The sequence below is a fragment of the Oenanthe melanoleuca genome, chromosome 4 (assembly GCF_029582105.1).
Source record: "Oenanthe melanoleuca isolate GR-GAL-2019-014 chromosome 4, OMel1.0, whole genome shotgun sequence".
NCBI classification, from domain to species: domain Eukaryota; kingdom Metazoa; phylum Chordata; class Aves; order Passeriformes; family Muscicapidae; genus Oenanthe; species Oenanthe melanoleuca.
This window is the reverse complement of record NC_079337.1, coordinates 768,165-789,118: the sequence shown is the minus strand read 5'-3', so window position 1 is coordinate 789,118 and position 20,954 is coordinate 768,165. Positions and strand designations below refer to the sequence as shown.

The 20,954-nt window shown below is 42.8% G+C and overlaps 1 protein-coding gene across 4 annotated transcripts in view; it reads right to left on the bottom strand.

The window, feature by feature from the left end:
- Positions 1–20,954, bottom strand: part of ANKRD17 (ankyrin repeat domain 17) — a 67,837-nt gene that overhangs the window by 45,948 nt on the left and 935 nt on the right. The gene's annotated exons all lie outside the window — the stretch shown is intronic.

Below are 20,954 nucleotides of genomic sequence, written 5' to 3'. Positions count from 1 at the left end.
GATATTAAAAATTGCTGATATCCCTCATCATGCAGCATAACCAAGTCCACATATTAAGTAGAGACATTAATAATGTTAACCAAAAATAGTTTGGGAAGATATGACTAGTTAGGTCAAGAGCTTCGAAACTACTTCGAGCTATTCCATTTTAATTCATTTGTATTTATTCCTGTCCTATAAAGTTAAATGAAGACATAGCTGTGCCACTGTCCCAAACCACCAACCACGCTCACACACAAAAAATGAGCCCAACAAAGGAGTGAAATGAACCAGCTGAATCCTAATGCAGATTTCCTTTTTTGGCATTTACCACACAAGTATTTTTTTCAATGAAGGAACCAGTATGGCCTAGTTCACCAATCTTCGCTTACGATGAGAAGTGAAAGGATAAAGTTACAGCAGGAGACAGTTGGATTCAGTATCTGATTAGAATTCTTATTGTTACTGCCTGGGGAACTGAGCACAGAAGGAATTATTTCTAATAATTTCAACTCATTTGGTTAAAATTCTGACAAGCTTGACAGTCCCTGAATTTTTTCTTCAATACAAACTACTGTTAGGCATATCTAATAAATGAATTGCAATTTTTTTTGCTCTATTTGGCACACCCAACTGAAAGCTGCAGCATATTGAAAGGACTTGAAGAGCTTTTAACATATGGTAAATGAAGACTTGTGAAGGTAGTTAAAGCAAGACACAAGTATGACTAAATCCAAATATATCTATTTTTCCCATCTTATTAAAAAAGAGGTTCTATTTTTAAAAAGTAAATCAATGTTTAAGGGCAAAGACAGCAAGTTTAAGTGGAGTCTTTGCTTTTCAGTGTTTGCTTCCCATATTAGATATAAACATCATGTGCCAATTTCCTTCTAGTCACCACCACAATTTTCATTTTTACCCTCTCCTTAATGCTTCCAATCACATCTGTTCCATGAAGATATTTAATTTTATTTATTCCATATTTACATGGCCATTAAGTGACAGAGAACCACTATTTATACCAGCCAGCTCCCTGGACTTCCTTCTTGCAGGATTCTCATGCCAAGGCAATGCAACAGGTTATCTGGAGTGTGGGTTTCAGCTTTAGAGCATGTGACTTCCTATCAGTCAACATAGCCAGCAAATTCCAGCAAGGAAAAGATCTGAAGGGATTTCAAGCACATGCAGAAAAAAGTAACAAGTACCTTGGCCATGGAAACAACCTCTTTACACATTTCTATGAACATTTAAAGACAAGATGTATGAAGGGGTGGGGAAAAAAAGAAAAATATAAATAAATCCACCTGTCCAAAATGTTGCTCTCAATTCTCTCACTGTTTTTCTATTAAGGACTCAAGTTGACCCAAGAGCTTAAAAGATGAAGAGCCTGGGTCCAAAGAGATCTTTGCTGATCCCACCTTGTAGTCAAGCCCTTGGCTAAGACTTCCCAGTTAGCAAGATCTCAGTGGCAGACACAACCACTGAATGATACTGACCTTTTAAATAGTTACCTAGTATGAAGTTAGTTACTTAGAGGTTTCTCACACAGTAATTTCATTTTCATATTACTGTTACTGAAAAAGACAAAGCAATAAAGCATAAATAACAAGAATGGCTTCAAATTATACCATTAAGTCTGTAACCTCTTCCTGCAAGTCAAGAAGAAACAGCTTAAGACTTAGAGGAATTCCATCTATGAGATTTTCTGTCCCATTCGTCACACAAAGGAACCAGCTCCCTGCTCTGCACAACAGCAGGAAAAGTAACAGAAACCCAAGACAGTATTTGCTTTTCTAGGAAGATTCAACACATGCTTGTTCCAAGCCCTTTGCCTCCTGTCAGAGGAAAAACAGGCAGAGGAGGCAGTAGGAAGCAGAGAGCAGTTCCAAGGAAATCACCTTCCCACGGTATGTTTGAAAGCACAAGGAAGGAGCCCTTGGGAGCCACCCAAACTTTAGTGCCAGGAAGTTTTCTCCTGGTCCAGTATGGGTGTCTCAGTGCTGTGTGGTTTGTGGGAGGATGGCTGCTTCTCCTTCTCATACTACAGCCTTGGACACGAACATCAGCTTCCAATATTCATCTTCTGGGGCTGGGACTAGATGTGGCCCCGACTTAATAAAGGTGCCTCAACAAAAGGGATACTGCAGCAGGGCTCCAACTCGAAAATAATGCATGGAGAGGCTGTCCCCATGACCTGTGAACAACCTCAACAACTCAGCTGGATTTCGAGCTGGACCCCAGTGGGGAACAAGACTTCCACGGAACCCAGTGAGTCCCTCCTACTCAGGGTATTCTATGATGGAAATCACTGGGAAATAATGGACCACACAGTAGCCAACACGAACTTCATATGGGCAAACTCTTTGTAAAGACATGAAAACAGGTAAAAAGTAAACCAGACAAGATTAGTAAGAGACACTGTGAGAAAGGAAACAGAGAAAGGATTAGCCTGTTTAAGAGCTGGAACGTGGGAAAGCTACTAATGCCCAAACACTGCAATATAATGCTGATTTTAATCTTTAGACCAAGAGACTACAATGTTTATAAATATTAAAAGACTGGGCTGTTAAAGAGAAGAAAAATTGCATTGCAGAGTCCTCCCTGATCTCTGAAGTGCACTGTAGACACGACTCTGCCCCTCAGTGTTTGCTCTCCCTTCCAGCAGTGTTTCACGGAGCACCTGTGTTGCTCACACAGGGCAGTCTCTGCTCTGTGGAAACCTTGTGGTCACCACCTAAACTGTGCTCTGCTGTCCTCACTGTGCTTCAGCTAGACAATCCAAGGTGCAACACCTGATCCTTTCATATTACCTCACCTCTTACCTTCACCATTGCAGCTGCATACAAAGCAGGATCTTGGGCATACTTAAATTATCCCCATGATTCCCGTACAAAATCAAATTAAAAAACCCTCCCTGAACCACAGTAACAAACAAAGTTTCTCTCACAGTGATTCTGAGTTTCAGTTCAAAGTAGGTGGGAGACACCTACTTTAAGCCAGAAAGCTGAAGGACATAAAAACACTTAGTAAGGACATAAAGCAAGTACCACGTGTGGGCCTGTGCTAGACCCCAGTCTGTCTCCCTAAAACCAGCACAAATGAGCTTTCAAATAACCTGAAGGTCAGAGCAAACGGCTGCTGCTCTTGAAAAGTCTCAAATCAACACAGGGAACATAAGTTTACCCCTCCACTGTCATGAGCTTCCTAAGTGGATTTCTGAGCTATGAGCCTGAGCTCAGTAGACAACACGGACCATATCCTCATCTCTCAGGACTGAAGTTACCTCCTTTTCTCCCACCCAACAAAGTGCTTATCTAGACTAACTCAAGCATCAGAAACACAACTACAGGTTTACACCATACTCCTGTAGTGTGTAGTAGACTCTCCTGTAACACAATTACTCTTTCACTGGCACACACAAGTCAAAACCTGAAAGCTTAAACCAACAGAAAAAGCCCTGTGTGAGTAAAGTCACACATCAACAAACATATGTTGTCAGGATACAGGAGCAGAAGAACCAAGTGAACAGAAGCTAACTGCAGGTTAACCCCACAGTGCTGAAATTTTATTCACCTGTATTCCCACACAAAGCTCTCAATGCCAGATTCCAGGGACAGAGCCACGACAACGCTCATCTTCAGCTGCAAGCAGCACAGCCAGCTCCACTTCTGCACCAAGAGCACCTTCTCTGAAGGTGGCCTAAGCACAGGGCAGCCAGGACACTGTGCGAAATCCTCTGGGCTGACAGCCATGTCTGCCTCCAGCTGCATTAAACTGGCTGAAGACTTATTTTTGTTTCATCATTCCCAAGTGATTTTGGCCCCAGAAGCAGCCCTTGCAGTAAGGACCTCTAATACTACTTGAACCTGGGTCTCTCTGGTAACTGAATATAACCAGCACACTACAGAAAACACCTTGTTTTCTGGCTTTAAATTATAACCAACTTAGAGGGAAAACGTTCTTGAAGATTTTATGAAGAGGTAAGGCCTGATGATCATTCCAAATTTAACTAAATACTAAGCAGTACCAATTATTTTGAGAACAACAGAAATGACATATCCTGTTGCCCAAGCAAGAGCAGCTCTCTCCATCTCCACACTGCTGTCTTTGAATGAGCACCAGAAACTGCTCCATGGGAGGAAAAAAAAAGCCCTGAAATGGGAAAATAAGACACCCACTGTAAACAGACTGTTTGAAGTTACAACAGAAATAAGTCAGGAGGGAACTATAAATTGTACTTTCTGGACCTGTCCTGGAATACAAGACAAGTACATGGCTTCTAGTGATGTGCTAAGCAGTCATCAATAGATTACACTGTTACCAGAGTACCTGAGAGATTCGTGAACTGACTCAGCCATACCTCACTCATCTAAAGCCACACAAGCCATGCTTGATTACTGAGAATGTTTTTTACCTGGATCCAGCTGGTGTTGGGAACAGGAAGTGAATGTGTGACAAATTATCAAAAGAAAAGCCACCACATCCCACTGAGAAGCAAGATGTAATTGCTCAGTTCACACAACAAGTCCAAATTGTGTTCTACTGACAAAATTAACTTCCCAACTGCCCTTCCAAACTGGACTACTGATAAGCACCACGTTCTTCATTAATCCGACAAACTATGAAGCTGCATATGGCAACTGTGGTTAAAATAAAGAACAAAAAAAAGAAAAACCTTTCAGTATGCAATGAGGCAAGTGAAGTACTGAAATATTTATTTGATGGCACAAAGCCCAGTTCACGACTGCTCTTTCAACCTCCCCACACAAACCCAGCCACACACAGAGATATTGGTGAAAATGTCTTGCTCATACGCTTGTGCCAGTTTATTCAGCACAGAGTGAACAGCTGAGTTAATATTCTGGATGTAATCATATTAAACAGTTCAAAAGTCCACACAGAAGTCAATACCAAGTATTCCTACAGATGGAAAATTTTGGGGCAATCTAGGTGTGGCTACTACAGAAAAAGCCTACAGGACAAGAATCAGTGGAAACACTGTTTTGGCAGAATTCTGACAGCAGCTAATAAGGCTGCAGTTTCTTGTTACAATAAAGAATGCATGCAAATATTTTGACAAGTCACCTGGCATGAAATCATGTTTTTGCTTGCAAAACCTGAAAAACCACAGGAACAAGAAAAAGGTATTTCATAAAATGGTTTGGAAGTTCATCTCGTTCCAGCCCCTGCCATGGGCACCTTCCACTATCTCAGGTTGCTCCAGCTGCTGTTCAACCTGGCCTTGGACACTTCCAGGGATGGGGCAGCCACAGCCTCTCTGGGCACCCTGTGCCAGGGAACATTTCCTTGAACTATTACAGTGATCATAACCTGTAACAGAGACCTGTTTCACTCTATGATTTTGGTTTCTTGGCTGGCCTCTCCACTTCTAGCTTACCCTCGCTGGAAAGGATAATGTCATTTATTTCACAATAAATTATTTCTGCAGAGGGAGATCTACTTCTGTAGAGGAAGCAAGAACAGGCTACATTTAGACAACTGGAAATGCAGCAACATAAATTACACACTGCACAAACGTGCCTCTCTGCTCTGCTGAGACCCCACTGTGAGTCCTGCCCCCCACCTCTGTGATCCCAGCACAGGGAGGACGGAGCTGCTGGAGAGAGTCCAGAGGAGGCCACCAAGGTGACGACAGGGATGGAGCCCCTTTGCTATGAAGAAAGGCTGAGAGAACTGAGATTGCTCAGCTTGGAAGAAAAGGTGACCCAAGTGCAGCCTTCCAGCACCTGAAGGGAACTTGCAGGAAGGAGGAGACACTACTTAGAAGAGTGTGTAGTGACAGGACAAGGAGGAATGGGTTCAAATTGATCGAGAGTAGATTTAGATACCAGGAAGGAATCCTTCCCTGTGAGGGTGGTGAGGCCCTGGCACAGGGTGCCCAGAGAAGCTGTGGCTGCCCCTGGATCCCTGGAAGTGCCCAAGGCCAGACTGGACAGGGCTTGGAGTGACCCGAGATAGTGGAGGGTGTCCCTGTCTGTGGCACAGGGCTGGAATAAGATGATCTTCAGGGTCCTTTCCAACCCAAGCCATTCTGTGATTCCATGATCCTATCAAACGGAAACACTGGCAACAAAGATTAAAGGAGACAAGAGTTATGGCAGGCGGTGGCCGAAATCCCCGGTTATGTGACCGCAATGTCACCCCCAGGGGTGCGTGTCCCGCACCCCTCCCGGCGAGGGGGGAGCGCCGGTGGCCGGCCCCGCTCGCCCGGGCCCCAGCGGGCGCCGCAGCCTCAACGGCCGGGGCCGGGGGCCGGCCCCGAGGCGCCCCGCGATCCGCGGGCCCCCTTTGTTCGTGCCCCGGCCGTACCTCCAGGATGTCCTCCAGCACGTACGCCTCCATCGCGGCCGCCCGCGCCCCGCCTCACCGCGCCGCCGCCATGCCCCGCCGCCCCCTCCCTCACGGCCGGGCCCCCCCCGCCGGCGGCACGGGAACAGGAAATGGACCGTTCCACCCCGCGCGCCCGGCGCCTACCACCCGCGCGCGGAGGGGGGGCCGCGCCGCTCCCCAACGCCCGCCCCGCGCGCCGGGAAGCACAAGAACTCGACGGGGGAAAACCCCAGCACAACCAGCTCGTTTTGACGTGTCCCGTGGATCACTTCACCTCCTTCCCCGCCGTGAACTCGCAGAAACCCCAGCCGTAGGTGAGGCAGATCCGTGCATGCCACATTTGTTTCTGCGGTCTGACCTGTCACACCAAGACCTCCGAGCCTCTTTGGAGCGCTGCCCCTCCGGCTGCCCTCACCCCTTCCTCCTCCAGCCAGCTCCCTGCCGGCAGCAATTCCAGAAACACGCCGTGACACCGACAGAAAAAGGTACTGACCGCATGGAGCAAGGGGGAGACAAGGCAGCTTTGAGGAACACCATCATCTCCTCACCCACTTCCCTGCTTAAGCCAAAGCATCCAATGGACCAGAAGATGCTATCCTACATAATTCCATAACCCTAGGTGACAGTGACACCAATTCTCTACGCAGCAGGTCAAAATCACTGAGCAATCATGTCTGCAGCTCTCAGAATAACTCATTTTCCAGTCGAAAACATGTAGCATAATAAATCTTGTCAAGCCCACAAAAATCTCCTCTCTCATGATGCCATTTTAGCAGAGCACAAAGGATTCCATCGGCCAAAGGAATCAAGTTCACGTTTTTACTTGAAGAAATGACTGTAATCACTTAGTTTAATCAAGGTTATCTTTTCCCAAAAAATACTAATTGGTAAAAACACTCATCTAATAGCAAGAATATTCTTACCTGGATTTAAAAAGAAGGCTAGACTGGCTAGTAACATCACAACGAGAAATTCCAGTTACCATTATAAATTTTAGGCATAGCTACATTCTTCTATTTAAAAATGTTATTTAACCACCAAAAAAGGAATTACATCCTACTCACCTATTACAAAGCCTCTCATTATACACAAACTCAACACCTGCCCAGGCTGTCCATACCATTTTTCCACTTTAGGGAACACCCCAGATTTTAGAGTGTTTTACAAGAACTAATAACCACAGAAAATATTCCGTGGAGTCATGCTTTCAGGGTGACATTTCTAACATCGCCAGCAGCCCCTTGCAACTGTTGCCCTGCACATAAAATCCAGCAATAAGGCACAAACATTAGCCCAAGTACAAAGCTATCCCTGACAGCTTGAAGGATTTCTTTGTGTATATATATAAAAAAGGAAAAAACCAGCCACCACCTCCCACATAACACTCATGTCTCAAAAGACAAGTTATTCAGTCTTCCGAGCCTCAGAAAGAATTAACAGATACCTTATATCACACAGACACAAAAAAAAAAAAAAAAAAAAAAAAAAAAAAGCAGCTTAAAACACACAACTTAGCACGGAGCTAGAGATACTTCACACATGACACCACATTTTCAAATGCAAAGACAGCATTACACAGGAACAAAAGCAGCTGTCTGCTCCACACAGGGCAAACTGAACAGCATCATCTCCTCCAGCTCTGCAAAACAAGCTCCAGATTTTCAGGAGGAGAAGGAACACAATCACCTTCAGAGCTGAATCCTTTCCCATTCTGCTTGGGAAACTAGAGAGCCCTGTCTGCAACAGCATCACTCCAGTTACAAAGCCCAACCCAAAGAACAATTCAGAGCTTGGTGCAAAGGCTTTAACACATGCTTCCATTCTATTCCTGAAAAATAAATAAAAAATTAAAAAACAAAAAACAAAAAAACTTTCTAGTGGAAAAACAAAATAATATTAATAACCTTGTGATGAATTTATTTTGTACTTCTACTGTGTGTTTTTGGCTTTTACACACAGGTCAGGAAATACATCCTCAACTCTGCACAGGTAAACACAAACCCATTTCTTCCTCACTTTCAAGCCCAGCTCTAGGAATTACTTGAACGGTTGATTAGAAAAGATAAAACACATTATCTCCTCGAAACATCTCAGCTCCTACTCGAGAGCTAACGATCTTTATTTAGAGTTATGCTGAGGGGCATGATCCACTCAGTGCCCTCATTTATTACCACCCACTACTACAAATCTGCCTTTTCTCCTGATCAAGAGGCACCCTAAAACCACGCAGCTGTCTGAGCTGGGTCCATCCATCATGTCCCTTACACTCAGTAAGCCTAAAACACACAAAAAATCCCTTCTGCTCCCCACACAGGTAGGAGAGGGAACATCTGAAGTGCAGTTTGAGGAGACAGTACCAAAAAGTCATGTTTGAAGCTGCAATTAAGACAAGGGAAATCCTGAGAGTGCTCTGAGAACAGCAGAGCTAGGGATGGGTACACAGCAAGGCTGGTTTACTCTGCACCGTGCTCCCCGCACAGCACTGGTAACAATGTGGAAATGACCACGGGAGAATAAAAACCTCCACAAGAACACAGCTGTTCATGCACAGCAGAGCTGCACACGCTCAAGAGCTCACAGACAGTTTGTAGGAAGATCTTTCATTCCACCCTTCCAGGAGCACGCAGGCCATCAGGAATTTTGAACTGGCATCACGTCACCCTGAAGCACAAGCATTTCACCCATTGATCAGAGACAGATTCTGGCACCCAGAAATGTGAGCATCGAACAATTGATCAGACAATTCCCACTCTTATATCACAAAAGCACATTGTTATCTATTTCCAGCTGATCGAGCAGTACTGGTCACCAACTGTCCCAAAGCATATAAACACACTTTTTTGTGTGTTTTCAGAGCCACAGAGCACAGTGTCAAGGTTGGGCTGTTTAAACCCTGTCCCATGCAGCTGCTAACACCTTATTCAGCAAAATCATGAGGTCCATTAATTACTAAAAAAGCCATACCATTCTGAGAAGAAAAAAAGGAGAGTTGAAGATAGGCCCTCAATACAGAACCAATTATCAGTTTACCCATTAGCAGGCATTCCCAAGTATTTCCCTTTCCAGAAATGGTACACAGCCAGACAGAAGCCAAAAGTTCCTGAGACAGTTAAGAACAAAAACCAGCGTCAGTTTCCAGCCCAAATTTAGTGCCATTCTGATTATCTGCTAGAGTGCCAAGGGGCAAAACCCCCACCACTGTCACACAGAATACTTTGAAAAGTGCGGGACCAATCACAATGAAAACTCCAAACAAGATGAGTATTTCATAATAATCAGAAATACCCTTGAAATCAGAAAACTCAGTTAATTCACCAAGGGAAAAATTCCATCATTAAAACCTTCAAATGACCAAGTTTGCTCTTCTAATATGCAACAAAAAACCATGACAAGGATACAGGAGCAGTTGTTAACATACCAAAAAAAATACTCAGTGCAAGGAATATCCACATAGATTTTTCAAAGGCTGCTTCAAACCTGTGTTGGGGCAATTTTTCCATTTTTGAGGTGATGATACTCCCACCTACGTTCATTTTGCTAGATTGAACCCAGTTCTTCATATCTGCTCTAAGAACAAAAACAATCTTTCAAACCCCTTTACAACTATGCCAGAACTAAGTGTTTCCCCAAACAGATACCCCTAAGGGGACTCACTGCTCCAGATAAACGCATTAGGATTTATCAATCTTCATTAGGAACCACAGCACATAACTTGCAGCTCTCCAAAACATCAGTATAGCCACCAAGACACTAAAAACCACCTTCTCTGCTACTTCTTGTATCCTGTTTTCCAAATACAAAAACCTTGTCATGCCCCAAAAGCATCATCTCTGCTTTGTGGCAGTTTGCATCAGTCACCACTTGGTGCAATTTTTAAGGTTCCTTAGCTCTACGTCAATACAAAACAAAATGAGTTCTAAATCTTGTTTCAGGTTCCAGAGAGATTCATCCAACACCTGCTTTTAGATCCTTGGTGGTTACAGAACAAGAAGTCAGTCCAAACCCAAAACCAAACCTCAAGCACCACCTCAAGTCATGACCTCCATCTGTTTTTTTCTATTTTCACATTGTAATATTGGTTTCTTTTACTTCACTTCTTGCTGAGGTCACAGCTCTGCAGTTGTCAGCCTGACTAAATTTCCCACATCCTTCAGGCAGGTGCTTTAGTGAATTTCAAATAAAGAACCCTACTTCCTTCCTTTCATTTTCATTATTGGGGTGGGGATGTGCAGGGATGATGGGCTTTAACCTGAGAAATACCAAACACATACTTTTATTATGACTTGTTTTATTCCCTCAGCCTTATAATTCTATGTCTCTCCCTCAGCATTTCAGACTTTCCTGCCAAAAGCTGCACTGGAGCTTTCACATGAGTTTTACAGTCACAAGATGATCCTTGCTGCCCATTCTCATTATCACACCCCCCTTGATTCAGCTCCGTTATCTCCTACAGACAAGGCAACTTTGATAACAAAGACACATATTTTTCTTCTCTAACAACCATGTAACAACTTGTTTTTGACCATCCAAGATGATTTCCCACTCAAAAACTAATTTTTCTGCCAAGACAGATCTTTCATTTCTCTCCAGTCTATTCTTTCCTTGGCCTAGGGCAGCAGCAAAGCATTCCAGACCCTTCTGAGACATTCAGTGTTTTCTGTTCAGTTAGTATTACTCCTTTTGGTCCAGAGACAAAGCTGGAAAGGACAGAATTCTATTCCTTGAGATCTAGGCTTTCCACAGCTCCAGGGAAACTAGAATCTGGAAAAGGTGTCCGACTGAACTACCTTTGAAAGCACCACAATTACACATCCTGAGGTTTTTTATGTCCATTTAAAAGACTGCCTAACACCAAAGAGGTTCCAAGACTGAGTGTTGAAAGACTAGGATACTTATGACCTGTCTGATGGAGCAACTTCCCCAATTCCCTTCATAAAACCCTCCTCTGATCTGTTCTCCCTACACAGAAGCACCATGCTGCAGAAGCTGACTTGGCAGCTTGCATGAACTGTCAGGATGTGGTGGCATCAGGGAATACAAGGAAGGACTCCATGCCCAGAGAAGCCTTCTCAAAGAGGTGGAGACCACCTCCCAGAAATAGCTGGGGAATTCAGAATGTCAGCACTCCAACTGCATTACCATTTCATAGAGGATTTCTCATTCAAGGGCCAATAAAAACAAGTGATCAAGTCCGTAAGTGAATTGAGAGTTACCACCATCACACCAGGAGGCTAAGAGAAACACAAAGATTTACCAACAGATCATACAAGCTCAGCCAACAAGCACTCAGTTTATAGAACTTTTCCCAGGCACCTGAAGACAGGGAATGTCAAAACCAAGCTCTGTCTGGAGGGAGACTGCAACACTCTGGTCAAGAATCGTGAGCTCATCATCTTCACTTTATCAGCAGCCCCTTATTGTTACACCATCCATCTTGAGACAGAAGCTAGAGGCACAATATAGAAACATTCCTGAATTAAGTCTTCATTTATCTCTGCCTAAGTGCATCTGACACCTGAGCAGAGTTTTAGAGCCCAGCAAGCAAGCAGCATGCTGGCACAGCCAGAGACAAACCCTGCTCATCAGGCAGGAGCCTTCTGCCCCGGTCAGTGCCTACATCAGCCCTATTCTTTTGAATTCAACTCCCTAAGGCAAACCTTAGGAAAGCATGGAAAAAGGAGCAAAGGAAGTACCTTTACTCATCCACAGCACTGCCCTGAAGACAAACTGAACTACAGCATCACTAAAAAACCATCATGTGAAGACAGCTCCTATGATTTCACTATGGAGGAACTGCCCAATGCAAATCCAAATGTACCTGATAAAAGGTGAAAAAGGGAGACAAAATTACATGAGAACTCTGAAAGGGCTTTTTGGCAGAAGTGTAAGATTATTGGTGGACATTTTTGTCTAAGGGGAGCTTTCTATAAGAAATCTTCCTTTAAGTTATCCATACAGTAAACCCAGTAAGTTTTCCAGGACTTTGAACACACTAAAGAACCCTGGTTTTGAGAAAAGCACAAGGTGAAATGAGGGACATGTTCAGAAAACACAGCTTGGGATGTGGAAGATCCTTCTTCAAACAAATGAACTTCTATTCCTTTCTCATTCATGTGAAATACTGGTGACAGAAAGGCTGTGTGTAAGGAAGCAGCATGTAAGGAAGGAACATTCATACTAACACCTCTCAAATCCTAAGGCAGGTACTAATCCAAGATAGCTCCGTATTAGAACATTAAAATTTTCATTTCAGCCACTATCTAGCAAAAAGTCTCCTACTCCTTTTTAAGTGGCCTCATCCAGCATTTGCTTCTACACATGAATTCCAATTGAGTGAATATTAAATCAAGTATTTTCACATCAAATTCTAATCCAGGACCTGCTGGATCGGGATGTCCCTGTCTTTCTTTTCCTGGCTGTGAACCAGATGGTTGTTTCAACAGCTCTATATTCAGCCTGTTCATAATGAATTTGGACTTGGTTAATTTAAGATTCTGAAACCTATTCCAAAAGCAGGAGCCATAACAATGCACCTGATGTTTCCTTCTCTTACAAAACTCTCAATAATCACAGTTACTCAGCTGGCACCTTCAAATTCACAGACTAAAACGGCAGGAAAACCTACTCCATCCATTGACAGCAACATCAAGCCTGGAACTTAACAGAGCAGGCTGTTGGATAAAGCTGAAGAAGGAAAAACACATAAACTGAACACAAAATGAGATACTAATGTGATCTCTATTTTCATGTAATAGGGTTGTTCATTTCCTTTTCCATCTGAGGTTACCTGGAAGAGCAAAACAGACTGGAGACCACAAAGCACAACTCCCAGCATTTACTACCAGTGTAGCTGGACCAGCTGCCAGACAGAAACACTTCCAGCTCAATACTGGAGTTCAACACCTCCTGCTCCCCATCTCTTCTTTGCTGAGCCTTCAGAAATAAAATCACAGGTTCAGTTTATCTCACATTACCGGAAGATACATTTACCTTGAAAACACTCGCCCTCAGTTCAAGGTGTGCTTGCAGCAAGAGAATGATTTTAGCCTAAGACTAACTCTAAAGGTGTCAAAGAAACCAACCAAACAAACCTTAAACCTTCCTCAGCAGCCTGGCTAAACCCCTCACTGCCCTAGCAGGCAAGCTGAGCTCCCCTGTCAACCCAATACACTCCTGCCACTGAAAAACTTCTTCCCCTCCACCACATTTAAATTACATCACACACTGCCTGACAGAATGATTTTACTATGACCAAGTTTAATAAACGCCGTGGAATTAGACAAAAAGTTTTTTAAAAAATTAAGTATCTTCTGGACTGGGTAGACAATACTTTTGTTATGAAATCAATTGCTTGAGTTGTTTCTATTAACAAGTATTCTAAAGGTTTTTGGAAAGGCTGTGTGCTCTATAATAGCCAATTCTGGATTACAGTGAAAGCCACCATCAAAGACATCTGCCTTTCTTGATAACATTATGGCAATTTTTTTAATTCTTTTTTTTTTTTAATAAAGTTCATTGGGAGTTCTACTGGTAACCTTACTTCAAGTCTCATTTGCTCAAGGAAGTGTTTATTGGGTGTTCCTACTTCACACACTTCTTAAAAACCAGTAAATTATTATAACTGTAAGAATTTTCTAGGCCTAACTGAGGTTTTGGCCATACTGTGATGTAACTAAACAGTCGGGACACAACAGCCCACGAAGTGCTCCACAGCACAGGAGGAATTAGCATCCACATCAACTTTCATAACAAGCACAGCCCTGCCCATCACACTGTGTCATTCTCTAACATAAGCACTTCTGCAGAATCTAGCTGTGGCACAGGTACTAGCATGTTTCTAAAACTCACCTCAACTTAAAAACACTAATAAAGACACTAGTAGAACTTTTCTGCACTTTAGCAAAAACAGTTGGCCCCTATATTTTTCCCTGAGGAGTTCCTTGATCGAGCTGATTCTCCAAAAAAACACCAGCATGCTGTTATGCCAGCTTTCACTTCTGTCAGTGACAGAGATGGACAGCAGGCATATGTTCATCCATGGAGCAGACTAACATTTAAAGCACTTTTTTGCCTTTAAACCAGCTTGGCTTTTTGTGTTATGATTACAATCACAATTGTGACTTTTTAAGTTAGTCTCTGAAGTGATTCCTTTGCTGCACTGCACTAAATGACACCATAGTGATGGTGATAAACCAAAAAGCTGCAGCATTTTAACAAAATCCTGCTTAATTCCTCCTTCTCCCTATCCTTAATACAACGTTTTCAAGAACTTGAACAAATACCAGAGACAAAACTGAGTGCTGATTTTATCTGAAGAAGCTTTAAGTTTTTAAGCTACACACAAAAAAAGAAAAAAAATTTGTGTGTGGTTTATCTGTTCCAGTCCCTTCCAAACAGAAGATCCAGAGCAAGTGCCAAGAGAACTAGTTTGCCCTTGAAGACAAAAGCCCTCACTGATCTGAACCACTCTTACCAAGTGGAGTCCTCAGAAACAATGCAAATGTTTTCTGTGACAGGGATTTAAATGAATTATCCCACCGAAAGAGGCAGTGCTCACCCTCCTCCCTGCCTGAGCTCCTGCTCTTCGCTGTGTCAGCACAAGCTCTTGTGCCTGACAAACTGGATCCAGGAACTGATCAACTGGAAATGTGTTTTTTCTCTTACTGAGGTTTTTTTTTTCAGCGACATCATTTCCCAAGTGGCTGGGAGGAGTACTGAACGCCTTTTTTTTTCCCCCTTCCTCCAAGCCCAACTCCCCCAACTTTAGTGGGATTAGTACCCACGCTGATGCAGGGGCTGAACAGCACTGAGCACTTGAGGAAAAAAAAAAAAAAACTAAGTCATATCATGACTTGAAAATTTCAGCTTCATTAAAGCATTGTTCCCCATTCTGTGGAGGAGAACAAATCACACCTGCAGAACAGTAACAAGAGGAAAATTCCACTGGCAAAGCATTTCAGGACAAGACCAAACAAAAGACATGAATACCTGAAGTTTGGAAATGGGAAAGCTCCAGGACAGGAAAACACGTGAGTCACCTGCCAGACACAGATGCTCAAGGGAGCTCCAGCTTCTCCTTCCAGTGTTTAGGTTTTTCTTGTGTGTAGGAAGAACTGGGAGGTACAGCTGGGAGGATAAGAGCGACCTTCCTCCTCTTATCTCTGAATCATTCCCTGCCCCAGAGGGGGGGTTTCAGACACTCCCCTTGTGCTGAAGGGACTGTAGTCCCCAAACCTGCTCCTGCACAGCTGGACAGATGTGCAGACTCAGAAGGAACCATTCCTTCTACATCAGCACGAGGGAAAGCAGACCTGAGACCAAGTATGAGGCAGCCCCCTAAGCAGCACTTTGAACTTGCATTACTGTGTGCAAGATGTCCTCAGTTTTAACCTAAAAAATAAAGCCTCTAGACTCCTTTTGATTGTTTCACGTTGAACTTGAGGAGAATGGAAACCAAAAGCCCAAACTGATATTCTAAACAGCAATATTTCATCATATTTCCTAATGTTCCAAATCTTTCTAGCTCTGAGCAGCTGCTTATTTGGACACATTATGCACTCTTGATGATTAATACTACATAAGATATTGGGGTGGGGCAGGGAAAAACATAAAATCAAGGTTTAGTGCAGCTCATTTCCTAGAATATACCATTATGCTATGGGAATTTGAGGATGCAGGTAAAGCACAGAAGAGGAATGACTCCTGTATATCTAACACCAGTAATTTGGATTTGTCAAAAACTGCTTTGGGTAATGCCAACAAAATCATCCTAATGACAACATCCAGCCTAAAAGAAAACACTGCAAGCACAAACAAGGATGTATTAAGGACATGCTTGGCTTTGTGGCTGATTTCCACCCTGGTGTACGACTATTACGTCATGTGAAAATAAGGTGGCACAAGAGTTAAGTAATACCTCCATGTGGCTTTAGCTCTTTGCACAGTCATGAGCTTAGGATGGCCTGTGGGGGATAACCTGGCTGAAAAACATCTGGAATATGAGATAACCTCTCCCAGTACCAATTAACACAAAGCACTGCTTTGTGGAAACAGAGAGGAAATGCTGCCCTTCATTGGTCAACAATGGATTTTTTTTCTCCAGAATTCCTGTGGACACTGCACGACTGTATGGAGGTCACCAGAATTCCACACTACCACCAAGCCATACTGATATTCACAGGTAACTTCACATTAAGGAAGACTTTTTCCCCAAGTTCACATGTTAGCTGAATGACCTTACCCAAACCATTTGCCAGCATTAGTCCTTCCTCACCAATGGTTTTTTTACTCAACAGATGAAAAGTTATGGACATGACAAAAGAAGTCCCACACAGGTGCAGAAACCCTACAGACACAGCACATCTTCAGGATGTCATTTCATTTGAGTCACCTGCAAAGTCACACCATCAAGAACCAGAAACACAGCACTTCAAACAGAAACACACAATGTCTGCCATGGGCTCTGCTCAGCTGGCCTGAAGATGCTAATAGCAAATTTAGGCAATTTTTATTTAACACCAAGTTTAAAGGGCTTGTTCCCTTAACCTCCAAAACAAAGGCTTCTTACTTATCTTGGATCTGCAGCATTGATTTTTCAATTCCTAAATCCAATTGCAAATCAGCTATATCCTAAATAAGCACCAACAGTTTTGTTTTAAAACACAGATAGAGGGAAAAAACCAAACACACATAATCCCATTTGCCTTTGACCTTGACAGATGAGGAAATTCTCTCAGCTAAATCTCTTCCAGAGAAACCATTCTCTTTACAGAACTGAATTACTGGCTTAAAATGTGAGGTGTTTGGCTCCAGCTTGTACATGGGAATTATGTTTATAAGGACATTTCCTGAAGAAATATCTAAGGAAGTAAACAAATTCACATGGTGCCGCCTATATTGAACTCCACCTTCTGTGGTGGCCACTGTGTGCTGGGGGTTGTTGTTTTTTTTTAACCCAGATATTCACTGATTACTGGAATTGAATAAAGCATACAAAAATATAGGAATATTTAAGTATTTAAAAAAAAAAAAACAAACAAAAAAAAACCCACAAGCATTAGGTCTGACCAAACTGATTTTGCTGGAAACCAGTCTAAGAACAGTAAGGAAGTGATGTCAAACAGTTTTGGCTCACGCTTCCTGGGGTCAGCTACAGCAGATTTCACTACTGTGAAACCTGGTTGTGGGTTTCCCTTTCCAATAGCCCTGGGATCAACTCTGACATTTCAGAGATTTTTGAGAACCATCCTACGGTATTCCTTTCTTATTTCCTCTTTTGAATAGAAGAAACAAAGTGGTGCAGACAAAACACCGTTGAAACAGGAAAAAAAAAAAGAAGATAAACAATGCAGCAGAATCTGAGACTGAACTGCAGCTCGGGGTGTCACACACTCACAAGGACAGGCCCCAATTAGTTGCATGTTCAGTCACGTCTGTGAGGACCCAAGGACATGAAAATAATGGCAGTGAAGGGAACACATCACGCACTGGTCACGACATGGTGGCCCTGTAGAATCCACAGGCCTCATTCCAGGATTCTGATGAAAACTGTTAAGGTTGAAAAAAAAAGGAAACAGATTTCTAAAATAAATTCTGGGTTTCAAATCAGCTGATTCGAACACTTAAGCTCCTCAAGTCTTTTCCAATTTTAATATTACAACCCTGTGCCTGTGATGCTCTTGAAACCACACCAGGACTCCCAAGTTCTCAGATGAACTTTGCCTTAAATCTGAATCCAAGGAATTCAGAGTAGCTTCTTCTGCATGAAGAAATTTTAGAGGACTGGTGATGTTTTGTTGTTCTACTTACTTCATCTCACTAGCTCAGTTCAATTACTATTTCAATTGCAGCTGAAAAAACAAAAATGAACTTTTACTTACAGGAGGCCCAAGTGAACTAAGAATGCTTAAAAATCAGCCAAAACATCTCAAAAAGCATCCTTTGCATAGGCAGTGCTTTCAGGTATAGTTAACTGAGGATTATACTCTAGAAGGCTAATTTGCATGGAACATAAAAATCTAGCAACAAAAAAAGGTAATAAATACACACAAGTCCAAGATGGATCTACACCTTGGACCATCGCAAGATTCATGGAAAAAATATAAGTTACAAACTCTTAAGATGGATATAAAAGGCAATTATAAATTTCACTGCCAGCAGCAAACATCCTCCAAGCACAAAGACTTGAAGTAAGCTTGTAAACAATTTTTATTACACAACTAAACCTTTGAGTGTTAAATAAGAGAAGCCCTACAGCACTCTGGACACCAGGTTTCTAAGCAGTAACTTGGTATGAGGATCTGCTCATTTTTCACATAACTTCACTATGAACTGAAGTGCTGAACAAAATTTGTATGTAGAAGAACACTTTGAAGGAACCTGCAAGCTGACCTCCCCTGCTATGTAGCTCCTACTGTCATTCTTCTCATACTTTAAGATTCTTCCTCCTGTACACGAGAAGAGTCGCCGTTTTTTAATGTTGGTATGAAAATTCCATTATTCTCCCAAAGCTCTGCACAGTACCTGTGTTTCCACACTGAGATCTGAAAGAGTTTAGACACAGAGATGAGCACAGCTGACGATAACTTTTTATTCCATTCCATCAGCTCAGCAACAACTAAACCAAATAATGTCTTTCTACTCCTGGGCTTTCTGTGACCTGGGATGTGGCAGGTTTCCTTTCAAAACTCCTTGGACTTGTTGCTACTCATCTGATTTTTAGAAGCAGTCTCATTAGCAGTCAAATCTAGAAGCACTTTGCTGCAGAGATTAGAGAAGTCTTAATGTATTAAGCATGGGAAGGGCAAAAAATAGCCTCACACAAACTATCTTAAGTTTACGGAGATAATGAAGGGAATGGTTGGGAGGGAACAGCAGCTTCTGCAGCATTCCCACAGTAGTTTCCGTTTACACAAAACCAGGAACTTACATTTGTGTTTTTCACTTTATGTGCCTTCCACACTGCTGTGGCCAGAAGACCACAATCCAACTGCAGAGCTCGGCACAACTCAAGAAAATGAGAAATTAAAAAAAGAATTTAAACCCCCAAACAACTAAAAAGCCCTTCATTTCCACAGCAGGATTTTTTTTAAGCTTCTAAAAGCCAAAAGGAACCATCAGGTTCCTTTCAGACAAGGAGACCCCTTTCACTGAGAACACTGCAAACACGTTTCCTCCCCAGGAACTGCTGGGAATGGTGATGCTCTGCTCCATTAATCAGGCCATCCTCATGTTCATATTCCTCAAAATTGTGACTTCAGCTGTGCATATTCTACAAGCTGCATCATTTTATCCTGAAGCCACTAGGAGAAAGACTAGAACAGATTTTTGCAAGAAACCTACATGCTCAAGAACAATTATAAATGAAGAATGTGGCATGTATTTTGTTGTGAACCCTGAATTTCATCATCCCAATATCATTCACTTGCTAATTTAGCTCTGCTTAATATTTAATCCCAGACCACCCAGCCTGGGAAAGCCTTCACTTAGAATAAGATGAAGGTAACAGGGAAGCTTCCAGATGCCCAAACTGCCCTCACATATTGCCTATATCAGTATCTACAGCACATGTCACTCTGTCAAAAAAAGAAAAAAGAAAAAAAAAAAAAAAAAAAAGTGAAGTATTCTGCTGCCTCATGATATTTAATGATCATTGGCCTGTCTTCCTCTCTGCAGGTGTCAAAGAATGTGAAATAGGTGCCCATGGCCCTGAAGGCAGAGCATGCAGGCAAAGGTTCACCTCATGCACCACCTGTACTCCTCAGCTGTCTCTGCCCTTCTCATCCTGCTGCACACACCATTCCTGAAAGCTCCCAGGGTATGGAGCCATTGGGCCTCCATCCCTTCACCACAGCAAATCCCAAAAGCCTTTGCCCAACAGAGTTCTCCAAGCATCTGCAGGAGAACATAGTTCAGCAGCAAACCAGTTATCCTATAAGTCTTACACCATAAAAACTTCTACCTACACAATGACATTGACTTTCCTAAAAATCACCACCACAGAAACAAGCATACAATTTACCTCAAACAGCTGGATAAAATGCTTCTTGTATCAACTTTAGCAGGAATAAAATGCAGAGTGCTGCTCAACCGTGGAAAAACCTATCACCATCCTAGCCCAGCCCTTCCTTGAACCTATCAGACTCTTCCTTCCTGCCCCATTTCTAACAGAACTGCAGATACATCACTTGAAAGCTAAACCGCTTAGAAAACAAGTTCAAAGAAAAGCTAAATAACTTCAACTGGACTTTTTTGCGGACACTACTCCAAAAAAAAAAATCCAAAGCAAAAGTGAATGTCCAACTGGGGAGGCTACAGAATTTAAACCATTTAACAAAGCAATGCTGTGTGACTACATATGCAAATAAGGGGCTTCCAGCCTTACTAGCCTTTTCCAACGATACCTACCTGAAAACCTTAACACCAGACAAAATCGAGTTATTAATGCTTCCCTGGGCTGGTTCCTGCATTGCATGGAATCAGGGCGGCCTTCAGGCTCGGCGAAAACGTCACTCAGCAGTTCAACACCCTGGCTCTGGCTTGGCTGCACCTTCACCTGCCCCAGCTGCACCTTCACCTGCTTTACCTGCACACTCTTTCCAAGACGACCTATTCCCACCACTGGG